A 13,603-nucleotide genomic window follows, 5' to 3' on the forward strand; every position below is an offset into this window, starting at 1 on the left:
CTTTCCATGTCACCATTAACTTAGGGACGAGGATCTGATGTCTAAAATAGGCTCAGCAAGCACACACTGTAAAAGTGTAAAAACAAAACAAAAAGTTTATGAGGTTGAATCTAGCAATAATTTTTAAAACTTGAATAGAAAAATTTAGTGTCTGTTTTTCTTGACTAAATTAATAATGCATGTTCACTGTAAGATGAAAACAATATAGGAATGCATAAATCAAAAAGTGCTATAGGCACACAGCATTACAGTATTTATACATCTAAGTAATTGCTCTTTTTATGATTCATGTATGGTATAGAACACAAATTAGTCTCATCAGATTGTTTGGCTAGCATATATCTCACTTTATAATACTAACAGCTTCTAGAATAACAATTGATAAATTCAAAACTAATTTCTAGAGAGGATATCCAGTGCTGAATAGGAATTCCACTTAAAAGCATGGTTCTTAAAACATACATTTTTATTTAGTGTCAATGCAATCCTGAGGAAAACAGAACAAGACACCGTTTGTTTAGAGACTCATAGGATGTCAGTATCAGAATCTCATAGATCATGCAGTGCAGTGGTGGGGGAGAAGATGTAAACAAGCCCCCAGGTGAATTCTGATTCACACTGAACACACGCAGACCGCGCTGAGAATTACGGATTTGCTCTGACTCCATCATTTTGTAGATAAGAAAACTGAGGTCCAAGCAAGTAAAGAAACCCTCCAGGTTACACATAGAGGGAATGGTGGGGTCAGACAAGAGCAGAACCAGTGTTCTGACTCCTAATCTGCTGTTTGTCCGACTGCATGAGCCACATTAGAAGACACCTTTTGCACATTAGCACAGAACAACCCAACGTCAACTTGCTCTCCAAAGATTAAGTTGCTCAAACAAGTCTTTATGGTATCAGAAACTCTTATTCCAACCAAGAACCTCAAAGTTTCGCATTATTAGTGACAGATTTCTGGTTGTTGTTGTGGTTGTACGTTTTCTTCGGGAAAGTAGAGAGGGAAGTTTAACCAAGACCTAAGATGAAGTATCATTGTTACTTGACAAATTAATCAGCATGTACGTTTTAAAGTTTAGAGGGAGAGAAAAATAGCAGTTGGATGAACCACACCCCCCACCCACCCACCTCCAGCCGCACACATACACTATGGTGATAATGGTGTTCTTATTATCCATGTGAAGTTAAGTGGCTCTTTATGAAAATGTTTAGGGGGAGAGATCACCGAGTGTGCCGCCCTCAGTAAGGAGACATGTCATTTCAAGTCCTTTCTCTGTGGCTGAGTCATGGAACTGCCACGATGGTCTCCAAAAAACGTGTCTCCAGCCCTCCATGGCCAGGGAAAAGGTCACCAACGACACAGAGCTCAACAGTTTGGGGAAGTAGGTGAAAGGGAGAATGGAACATCTACAGTGTGATTGCAGTCTCTCCGAACACTCATCTAAGCTGAAAACCTTTATTCCAAGGCAACCTTTCCCCTGCATTGAGCTCTGTTGAACACAGCTGGCATTTTAATGAGGCTAACTCTGGTGTTTCTGCCCTGAGCAGAGATGAACATCAAAACATTCAGCTCTACCCTCCTTTATTTTACAAGAATTTGGGGTTCAGGATACCTTCACTAAATGTGTGCCCAACTCTAAGGGTATGAGGAGTAATAGCTATTTGTTCTGATAGACCCTTGGTGTAGTATTGACCAAAGATAATGACACAAATTAAGGAAGATATAGTCTATTCTCCACATTAAAAAAAATACAATACCCTTAAGTAATATACGACTTAAAGAAAAATGACAGCTGATATTGATTGACTCCTGCTACTTGCCAGGCATTGTCCATAATTGCCACAGTTAATTGTGTTACATACGTAATCTCATTTAATCCTCACAAATCTATTACGTGCAGGTTTACACTTGAGGAAACTGAGGCTTGGGGGGTGAACAACCTGTCCTAAGGCCCATAGTCAGCAAATGACAAAGCTGGAATTCAAACCCAAATTTGTAAGACAACAAAGTCTGTGTTTTTAATGGTCTAATTTGATTCACATTGCCGCACGAAGACTTACAGGACGCATCCTAACATAATTTAACATTTATTCAACAAGTTTGTAATTAGATGTACGGTTTTGGCCCAAATTAATTAAAGAAATCTCCTTTGCATCAAATTCTGAATCATTCCAAGCTGGAGTTCCCCTGATGATAACACAAAAGCGCCTCTGATGACCCCAAAGAAGAATCACACAGTGGAAGTTTCCACAAATGCCAACTCCTTGGAATTGAGTGGAGACAGAGTGGTAGGAACTAGACTAAATGAGTCAATGGCTTTTTTCTTTATGTAGTTGAATATTTTCCCACAACATCAAATAAATATGCTCATTGCAATGACTTAACAACTTAAACGGAAATAATATGCATTTTTTCTCCTAAAGAAGAGAACATATCCTGAGCTCCTTAATCTCGGGCCACAGTGAAGGAGCATGCTAGAAGTGTGGCTGTTTTCTGCACCATTGGCACGATACCCACCTTTTGCCTTACTTATCTTTAGAGAGTGTGACTCTGCTGTCATTTTTTTCATACTGTATTGCATCTGATGCTTTTATTCAATAACCAAAGCTATAGAGCATTCTCTGATGTTGTTTTAATTAAGCGCAAAATTAAATATGTTATCAAGAAAAAACGAAACCGAAAGAAGCAAGTCAAGATCGCAAACCAGAGTTTTCTACTGGGGTCACAGCTGCTGATAAAAGATGCGAAATGCCCGGGTCAGTCAGTTCTGGCTATCTTTTAACCTGAAGATCTATGAAATGGGGTGGCTGAAAACCCCTTTCAAGTGTTATCAGAATAATTTTGCATCCTCAAGCGGGCAAACGCTTATCACACCTCTCTGACATTGCTCATTTTACAGTGCTCATAAGGAAAGCCTCTTGAAAAAAGGAGAAGAAAAAAGATATCTGACTAATGGAACAAAACATACATTACAGCCTGCTGGCAGCATATTTTCTCAGTCTTAGTAAGATGATGGCTCAGTGTTGAGTAAAGATTAATTACTTGATTGTGGTTCATACGCAGTCTGGCCAAATTAATTTATAAAGGAGAGACTGGGTGTTTTTATCATACTTTTCACTTGCTAGGTTACTTCGTTCCCTAAGTTTTATAGAAATGAATATTTAAAAAACTGCGTGATCTTTGTCTTTCACTCAGTCAACACCTCTCTGAATTAAATGGTTATTATTAGTAATTATACATAGTCTTTCTGAGTGACCTTGCTGGCCTATTTTTGACAGTGTGCTCTTGGCTCCCTCGTGGCTTGCCATGATGAGTTCTTGGTAACATTATCCTTTCTGACAAGTTTAATTGAAGCAAGTTAGACTTTTAAAAACTAGCTGTCTGTATAAGCTTTGCCAGTTTGTTCTATTTGGTGCTTGGAAAACCAGGTGCTGGTTGAGTATTTTTCAAGTGCGTCTGTAGCTTAGTTTTTCGCTCCTACTGCCAGAAGAGATCTATCTTAATCCTATTCTAGCCACATGTTGTTTTTCAAAACTTAAGCTATATGCCCCAAAATCTTTGCCTTCTTTTGTGTGGCAGATGACATCGTCCATTGACGATAGATAATAAATTTACACTCAATCCATATATGGAACATGAATACATAAGCATGCAGTACAATTCACAGTGACATTCTTTTCTTTTTCTTCCAGCCTCAGTGATGCAGAATAACAGCTATAACTTAACATGCTTTTTTTTTTGGGGGGGGGGGTCTTGAATGGAAAGAAAAGAACAAGAGAAGGCCACCCTCAATCTAGACAACAAGTACAAAAGCCCTAGAGCAAACCACAGTTCTTAGCAGACACTCTCCTAAGTTTCCCTGGACATAGCACTGAGGACAACTGAATTCTCTAGTAAGACACATCACACACTCCAGTGGCTCCTGGTTAACCCAGCCACGCTATCTGTACCAAAAATCAGATTTAACACACCGTCCTCCTTAGCCCCAGTGCAATTTTATGTCCAGGTCTGCCAGCCTCAGCACTATAAAGCATCAGTATTCTCTTAAAAAAAAAAGTATAAGCTTAAATCCTGGGCCATCCATCAGTCATACCCTCGGATTAAGGATTATACCCAGCAAGGTATTTTCTGTTGGAGGTGCCCACGGCAATATCCATCCCAGGGACATTGAAATGGAAGTAGAAATGATTGCATGGGGAACTTACCAGCTCCTGAGTGTGGATGGCTGCAGCAGCCCCAGTGCTTTACCTGATCCCTTGCTCTTTCTGTCTCTCTCCCTCTCTCTCTCCCTCTTTCTCTTGTGTACAGATTGCAGGGAACTTAAAGAACTCGCAGGGACAATGTTTCAAATGACTTAAGAAAGAGAACAGGAACAATACTTCGTTCTCTTTTTCTCAGATGAGTACCTTCGGGAAGAAGGAAGGAAGGGAGGGGAGAGGGAGGAAGTCAACAACCCTTTGCTTTCCTGAAAAAAAATAAGGAAACAGAAGATAGACATCTCATTTTCTCTTAAACAAAATGTTGGAAGGGGCAAAAAAAAAAAAAAAAAATCTTTGAAAAAAGGAATTCCTCACATATGCTCCCCCCACCCCAAGAGGTTTAAAGAGATGAAAAGCCTTACTGGCTTGGCCTGTCCAAACAAATGGTGTTCCAGAAAGGCAGGCTCTCCTGAGCTTGTAGCCTCTGGTATCTGGTTTGCAGAACTGATCAGCCAAAAGGGAACAAATCATTTCATGTTGCTTCTGAGTGAAGGAGTAGTTGGTCTGTTGTGCTCACTGAGGCAGACCTCAGCCTGTGAGGCTGGGCAGGGTGCCGGTCAGCCAGGGCATTTGGCTCTTCTTGGGCTCTTTGAAACACCAGCATTGCTGCAATTTTGTAGCCTCACTCTAGATGCTTAGAGTTCTTCCAGGAACAAAGCAGATTAATGCACTGGTCCTGAGCTCTGTGCAGCCAACCAAGTCAAGCTTCCATCTTTGCCGGTATTTTCAAAAAGGAAAAAAAAAAAAAAAAAAAGCCACTTGCCAACACTGCCATTGGACATAGTTAGCTCGTGTTGGATTTAGTCATCTCTGGAAAAACTGAAAGGTGATTTCTCATTTGTTTTCAAAATACTGTGAAGCAGCATAGGTCTTAGATAAGTCAGCCAGGTTTTGCAAAGGGAAGGGGAGGCTGACTAGAAGGAGCAAAGACATGGAGGAATATCCTTTAACAAGGGAGAGGTGCTTGGCAGTTCAGTGGGTCGGCGTGAGCTCTGTTTAGAGTAGTTGCGCTCTGACCGTGTTGTGTATCTTGTGCCTTTCATTCATCTGGTTAAGACCATTTTCACCACAAACAGGAACCAGCAGTTATGTGGACCTTTGTGGCAGCAGAAGAAAAACCAGCTTTAAGGTACTTCCTTATTTCACTCAATTGTGAAAAAACGGGGTGGAGAATCACACCTGAACACAAGGAGCAAATAAAGCGAATTCAGGGAAAGAAAGATTCTGATTCAGTCTCTCTGAAAGACTTTTATTGGGTTCAGTGGTTGAGTAAGGTTACTCTTTTATACCCACAATTTTCTTCGTCCATTAATTTATCTGTCTGTCTGTCTATCCATCCATCCATCCATCCATCCATCCATCCATCTCTCTGAATATGTGTGTGTATATCAAAGAGGACATGAAGAGACTGTTACTGAGTAGGTTTATAAGAGCCAGAACAGTCTCTTCCTTGCATTCCCCGTGGCATCACTTCTGGCACAACATACGCATTTCTGGTATGGGTCCCCCAACCCCATGGACACATGAGAAAACTCACACCCAGAGAAGAGTTTGTCTCACTTGCCCAGGGTCACACACATCAGTGACAAAACCCAAAATGCTCCTCTGTCTCCTGAGTCAGCTCCAGGGCCCTCGGCCCCCTGCTGGCCTTCCTCTGTACCCTCCCTTTGTAGAAATGGGAAGGAAAATCACAGTGAGAGTCTAAGAAAGCAAAAGAAGAGCAGGAGAGAATGAGCAGAGAAGGGATAGGTATGGATGTTTTTAAAGGAGTAGCAGTACTGGGGGCAAACGTTGGAGTGCTTGTGAGGGTGAGGAAGCCCTCTGCCGGGATGTGCACTAGAAAGTGGAAGTAGGTGGGGGTGAGGTGAGGGTGAGTGAGGAGAAGTAGGCAGAGTCTGGGCTAGGTTTCTGTGGCATCAGTCAACAGAGGCAGTGAGGGGACTTGGAGGAGCAAGGAAGCTCAGGCTTCAGAACTCTGGCAGGAATGAAGATGTCTGTGATCACCTGAAGAGTCAGTGACAGCAACAGGCCCCCTTTCCTTATTGTTCTTCCTCCTGCGGCCTCAGGCAAGGCCAGGGCAGAGCCCCAGGAGCCCAGTCAGAGGCCAGAGGATTTCCCTTTTAAGTCTGCAGAATGTGGGAACTGTCACGTTGAGGCCTGTTGTTTTCTGCGAGCCAGCTGACCCGCCCAAAGACAGGCTGGACTGGCCGGGGCCATGTGCCATCCGAGCCGCAGGGCTTTGATGTAACAGAGCGGCATCCAGTCGGGATCTGGCCACGTCACCCCTGGAAAACCTAGAAGGCCATTTCGAATGTTCTCAAAATACCATGAAGCGGCACAGGTCTTGATACGCCCGCCACAATTTTTGAAAAAGAGTTCTCAACCGTGCCCGTGCCAGGCCGTTCCACTCACGTACCTCATTGTGACCCAGCCTGGGAGGCTCACAGGAAAGGCTTCTCCCTCCTTCCCTGCCCTGCCAATCACATGAAGAGTCATCCTGTGATACTTGGAACATCACCCAGTGGGTGTCTAGAAGCTGAAATTCCTGAGTCTCTCCCGTGAGGTATTGCAGGAGAGATTTCTAAGCAGGTCACTCAAGCTGGTGAAGCTTAGTGCCCAGCTGTCTCGCGGCTTCTTTGGATTTTGACTGAAAGTGAAGGGAAAGGATGTGTGTGCTGCAGACAACTGAGGGAATACATGTGCAGAAATGGACTATGGCTCAGGCACTCACCTCTCAGCTAAGCCCCACATTGCACTGGATACTGTGGAGATTGAGTAGAAAGAGGACTGCAAGACCCTATGACTGGATCAGAGGACAAGAAGAAAAACCAAGATGTAAAATTCAGTGAGGCCAAAGCAGTGATTCGAGACTCAGAACCAGCACGACAGAAATGAGCTGTACTCAAAATGGATTCCCAGTTCGGAAGAATCCTATTTGGTATTCCTCGAGCTTCTGATTATCCAGAACTCTAGGGCTGTCTGTTGACCCCAGGACTAACATGACCCCAATCATGGAGGATGAGGAAATGAAGGGTGGAATGAAATATAACATAAAGTCAGAACAGTGCACAAAAAATAAGTGTATGTTAGTGAACTTTCACAAAATGAACACATCTGAGTAACCGAAACAGAAGACCCCCTGACCCGTAGTACTCCAGCCACTGCTTCCCCTACCTCCCCTCAAGGGTCACATGATCCTGACATCTCGCACCTGATATGGTGTGAATTACCTGGTTTTGAATTTACATAACAGATGATATCAGATTGTAGTTTTTGTATTGGGTTTCATTGTCCCAAGATTGTATTTGTGAGATTGTAGAGTGCAGGTGTGGTTCATTCATTCATGTTTCTAGGGAGTATTTGTATTGTGACAACACCATAATTTATATATCCACTCTATCACAGATGGACATTTGGGTTGTTTCTAGTTTGGGACCCTTATAAGTGGGCTGCCAGGAATTCCTGTCCCTGCCAGATGTCTTTTAAAAAGTCTGATACAGGAATCACCTCTCTCTAGGACGATTGTCCATTAGTGATTCACAACCTTTTTGCTTGATTTTGTTTTGTTTTGTTTGTTTGTTTGTTTTTTGTTTTTTGGCATTTGCTTCCTCTTACATGAGATGCATGGCATAGAATTTTTTTTTTTTTTTAATTCAGATGGATTCTGTTTGAGGGTGTGATGCCCTTGGAGATACTGGCAGAGTTCCTGAGGAGCTTTGGAAGGACTTGGGAGCCAGAGATCTGACTTCCTCCTACAGCCTGGAGATGCTACTCTGAGTCAGGCTCCTTCAACAATGCCTCTCCCTTCCACATTCTGTAGAAAATCGATCTGTTCTCCTCCCTCTCGCTTCTCATGGACATGCTAAGTTTCATCATATCAATGCAAAAAGAGAAGGCCTGGTCCTGGGCCTGAAAGTGCCTTCACGCTTCCTTTGTATCTTGGATTTATTCTCTTCATCTTGCCAAGCCCCAACATCCTCCACGTCTCAACTCTCAAAACGTGAGAACATTCATTTCTTTCTTCCTTTTTAGTTTTTTTTCAGCATGCAAAAATGGTATGAAGGATTTATTTAAACACATTATTGAAGAAAGTCTTTTTTATGCTTCTAGTTTCCTTATTTGCCAAGGGGCAATATAACATAATACCTAGTTTTCATAGTGTTAGGAGTAAAGAAGAATAGTTAACATCTTTCACAGACTTACCAAGTACAAGGCACCGTTCTAAACACGCTACATGTCATAACTCCATCGTCACAACTGCCCTATGAAGTAGGTGTTCTTACTGTCTTTTCCCTCCTCTTTTTTATAGATGAGGAAACAGGCATGGAGAAGTTCTCCTACTCCCCCAACATCACATGATGAGTAAGATTTCAAACCCAGGGAATTCTGGCCTAGAACCCCGATTCAAACTTGCCCTGCCCTCTAAACAAACACTTCTGTCACATCGTAAAATCTCAGTGAATGGCCCTTCAAATTGGAGAGTAACATGCTTTATAACATAAAAGGTAAAAATGTGTGGTGCAGAGGCTCCTTCTGCAGTCCTTTAGTGAGCATGTCTTACAGACCAAAAGACCCTGTGCTAGATGTGGTTAATGTGCTTCTTGATTTCACTGCCTGATAGAGGAGAGACACATCAAACAAACTGAACAGATTGTACCTGAATGTGTAAATAATTACAGTTGTGGTCAGTGCTCTGAAGAGGAAATAGAGGAGTTAGGAGAGCTTCAATTTGGATACTAAATCTGGACAAAAGGTCAGGGAAGGTCCTCCTAAGAAAATGACATGTAAATTGAGACCTGAAGATTGAGTAGGTATGTGCCAGACAAAGATGGGGAGGTGGCCACTTATGCAGGGAGCAGCCCGGTAGTTCTAAGTTTGGATTCTGGGCTTGATACTAAGATGGATCGGAAATCATTGAAGATTTTACAAAGGGGAATGACATCTTCAGATTTGCATTTCAGAAAGCCTATTTTGGTCACTGTGCAAAGAATGGGTTTTAGAGGGGCAAGAGTGGGAGCAGATGAACAGTTGAAAAGTCTTGTCTAGATTTGATCATACCAGCAAGAGCTTATCAGGAGATGCAGGTGGGCATGTTAATGCCTAGAGAGGTCATGGGATGATGAGATTTGAGAGCTATGCTGATATGCTGTGTGACAAGAGGATGCGGGAAAATGAATATTGATAGTGCCTGGCACACAAACAGCTGACTTATGAAAGATTCATACCCTGAATGGCAACACCTTCTACTATGTCCCCACCCTCATCCTCAATTTCCGCAGCCTCCAAACCTGAGAACCTGCCTGCCTTACTCCACCCCAGCCTTCTGGTCTGCTTGTCTCGCTGTCACTGGCCTAAGGTGTATCCTCATGACTAAATTTCTTAACATTTACCCAAGAAAATTCCTTTTCCTCTAGCATACACCCAGTGCTGTTACTGAAAACTAGTGGCATGAGACCTGGCCAAGGAGTGGTGTTTGATGGGTGGAGTATAACTCAGTGTTTAAACTACTAGGGTTGGGGAAAATGTGCTCTAGGTTTTCCATGTTAGAATTCGGGCTGAAATTTTCTGAGGAAGTCTGTTAAATGTGATAGATTGGTTGCATTATGATTTAGTTCCAGCATATAATGGGTCTTATGGACTGGCCTATGGACTTAATTGCCAAGGAACATGTGCTTTCTATGGGAAAGTGCATTCTGAGCTCCAGAAATCTGATACAAGCAAATGGGTGTTTTTAATTTAAGGAATGGCAGTAGTTGTGTTAAAAAGAAAATGCGGGTTCATTATTTTGCTAGAGATAGGCAAGCATTCCCTCCAGTATTCATCGCCACAATTCTGTAGAGCTGATCCTTTCAGTCTTCCTCCAGAGTGGTCACAAAGGTTTTTTTCTCCACCTACAGGTTCTCTCCAGGCACCCTAAAATTGCATGTGGCTGTGGCACACAAGGGACAAGAAATAACTCTCTTTGTATTTATAAATTAAATTAAATATGATAAAGCTGGCTTAACAATTCTTCATCATTTTTCATGGCTCTCTTCTTGTGTTGTAACTCTCATAGTCCTAGGAAAAGCACTGAAACTTGATATATGCTGGGTGATTCATGGTCCCCTCAGTGGTGGCTGATTGTGCTTGGGGCTCTAGGTCCTCAGGGCCAAATTCTGTACAGGACCATCCACCAAATATTCCAAGACCATGTTGACTAATGCCCAGATCTCTTGTTATCCTTGTCATCTCTACAGCCCTACATAGGTAAGACCCAACGTTGCTGCTACCCTATGAAAACCTACACCCTGTCTCATTTCCTGATCTTCTGGGACCCGACTCACACTGGTGGTCGGCTTTTCCCTCCCTCCACCCCATCGGCACATCTTTCAACCTCCTTGGGCCTAGACCAGTGATAAACCCAAATATTAAATGAACCATAAATCAGTGCCCCCTGCCTAATACAAGAGGGTGTGGTAGGGAGCATGACAAATTGAAGGGTCCACGTCCCATCTAAAGTGTTTTGTGACCATGTGAGAACATAGGCCTCATGTGACTGGATCATATTATTTTTAAAAAATAAGAAATCTGAATTTTGATTTGGAATCTCTTGGTTTTAAGATTTTAAGAACTGAAAGGGGGGGTAATCAGAAGGGGGAATGAAGCATGAGAGACTATGGACTCTGAGAAACAAACTGAGGGCTTCAGAGGGGAGGGGGTGGGGGATTGGGATAGACTGGTGATGGGTAGTAAGGAGGGCACGTATTGCATGGTGCACTGGGTGTTATACGCAACTAATGAATCATCAAACTTTACATCAGAAGCCAGGGATGTACTGTATGGTGACTAACATAATATAATAAAAAAACATTAAAAAAAGATTTTAAGAACTGAAAACATTGTTTTTAAAAGATAGTAAGGAATTATTAATTTGAGGGAGATGATGATGGTATGGTGGTTTGCTTTTAAAATTTTTAGGGAAGTATTAGTAGATGAAACATGGTTTGTTTTAAGATCCTACAAAAAAAATAAATTTTATATGAGAAAGGAACCTAAATTTGATGGCTTTAAAATATGTCTATAGGGTCTTTGATACTCTTCTTTTTAAGAGAAGGTGGGGCCCAATTTTTCCATCCTTTGAGATCTAATCACTTAGACTTAGTGATTTGTTTCTAAAAATAGAATAAGGCAGGGACACCTGGGTGGTTCAGTCCTTAAGCGTCTGCCTTTGGCTCAGGTCATGATCCCAGGGTCCTGGGATTGAGCCCAGCATCAGGCTCCCTGCTCAGCGGAAAAGCCTGCTTCTCCCTCTCCCACTCCTCCTGCTTGTGTTCCCTCTCTCCCTGTCTCTCTTTCTCTGTCATATAAATAAAATCTTAAAAAAAAAAAAATAAGGCAGATGTGCGGGGGAGGGACTTAGAAGACTGGTCATAGAAGGCATTGAGATTTCTTCTTCATTCACTCTGTTAGATTGCTTGCTCTGGGGGAAGCAGTCTAGCTGTCATGTGATTAGGACACTTACGTAACCTGTGGAAAGGGCCACATGAAGAGAGACTGAGGCCTCCTCTAACAGCCCTGTGAGTGCACCATTTTGGCAGTGGATTGTCCAGCCCAGTCCAGTCTTCGGATGCCACGTTCTGATGGCACTCTCATGAGAGCTCCTGAGCTCAATCACCCAGCTAAGTTCTTCCTCAATGCCTGACCCATAGAATCTGTGAAGTAATTAATATTTGTGCTTTTGAAGCCACTAGATTGGGGGAAATTTGTTACACCCTGAAAGATAATTAATACATTAGCACCAGAGAGGCTGCTAGTTTACTTTTGGCCTTAAATTTTGAAACCCCAAATCCCAGGAGGGAATATTTGCTGGTGGCAATCACAATTTGACTCTGAACCTCAACAAGGCTATTAACTGCCACACCCACATTCACCCCACCACCAAACAAAGGAGGTCAACTTTCAAGTATTCACATACTGACTGCATTCTGCCTGGAATACCTGAGAGGAGAATCTACTAGTGACCCCTGGTGTGGATATAACAGATATAAGAGTTCAGCTAACCATCTGTACCATCTGATTTGTTTCTTTATTTCTCTCCTACACGTGTCAGTGAGTGGAGATGATACTGTCTGGGCAAATTCTCTTTTTAGATGTCCTTTTTTTTTCTTTTTTAAATAGATTTCAAATTGCCAGGGGTTGAAAACTCAGCAGCTAATTTGTTGTGTGTAGTGGCAAAATCTCCACTTAATGCTGTGAGTGTTTGATGAATATCAGTTAATGCTTTGAAAACTAGATATGGTAAATACTTTCTTAAAAAAAAAGAATTAACAGAACCATCTTACCAAAAACATAATCTTACTTAGAGACTAGTACAGACAACAGATTACAAATTTTATGGGAACCCAACCTTTCTGAGTTCATTGTTGTATCTCTAGCAACTAGAAGTTACCTGGCACATTGAAATTGCTCAATAGACATTTGTTGAATGAATGAATGAGACCAAAGAGAAGAAGCTCCATTGGAGGGGCCATTAGGCATTCTCCTTCACCATTCCTTCCCCCATCTCCTCTTGAATGTCATCAGCACTGAGGCACCTTTGATTTGGCTAAGATTCCTTGAGAAATATGGTTTTAAATCAAAGGACCGGGGGCACCTGGGTGGCTCAGTAGTTAAGTGTCTGCCTTTGGCTCGGGTCTCGATGCCAGGGTCCTGGGATCGAGTTCCGCATCAGACTCTCTGCTCAGTGGGGAATCTGCTTCTTCCCCCCCACCCCTCCCCCCTGCTCGTGCTCTCGCTCTCTCTCTCAGATAAATAATATCTTTTAAAAAATGTATTATTTATTAAAAAAAAAAAACCCAAATAAGTAAATGCAAGGATCAAGAAGAACTCCTTTGGGACTAGACGTGAGGAGACCTGGCTCCCCATCCTTCCACTTACTGGCCACAAGGTCTGGCAATAGGCTTCACTGCTCTTCTTTGGTCCTGATTTCTTCTCTCTCTCTCTTTTTTAAAGATTTTATTTATTTCAGAGAGAGTGCACAAGGGGGGGAGGAATAAAGGGGGAGGGAGAGGGAGAGAGAGAATCTCTCAAGGGACTCTGACTCTGTACTGAGCATACTGAGTAAAAAGCCCAATGTGGGCCTCAATAACAGGACACAAAATCATGACCTGAGTGGAAACCAAGAGTCCAATGCTCAACCGACTGAGCCACCCAGGCGCCCCAGTCCTGCTTTCTTCTTCTGCAAAATGAGATAGAAGTCTTAATTCCAGAGGTGTCACGAGTTTTTCCAGGCTCCCCCATCTTTTAACATTCATCCCAAAGGAGACAAATCACCACTTGTGAGGCGCTTTGAAGCTGGCAAACC

At 42.5% G+C, this 13,603-nt stretch overlaps 2 protein-coding genes across 5 annotated transcripts in view; one reads left to right on the forward strand and one right to left on the reverse strand.

Moving 5' to 3' along the window:
* The window catches only part of ZNF366 (zinc finger protein 366), a 69,199-nt gene extending 64,787 nt beyond the window's left edge, over positions 1 to 4,412 (reverse strand). For 2 of the 3 annotated variants that reach the window (XM_057307436.1, XM_057307435.1), the window contains exon 1: positions 4,207 to 4,412. The gene's annotated coding sequence lies outside the window, so the exon portion shown is untranslated. The remainder of the gene's footprint in view (positions 1 to 4,206) is intronic. The other variant, XM_026498812.4, reaches the window with a different exon arrangement.
* PTCD2 (pentatricopeptide repeat domain 2) overlaps positions 1 to 13,603 on the forward strand; it is a 233,511-nt gene that overhangs the window by 172,275 nt on the left and 47,633 nt on the right. The window lies entirely within an intron of this gene.

The sequence above is a fragment of the Ursus arctos genome, unplaced genomic scaffold (genome assembly GCF_023065955.2).
Source record: "Ursus arctos isolate Adak ecotype North America unplaced genomic scaffold, UrsArc2.0 scaffold_5, whole genome shotgun sequence".
NCBI classification, from domain to species: Eukaryota; Metazoa; Chordata; class Mammalia; order Carnivora; family Ursidae; genus Ursus; species Ursus arctos.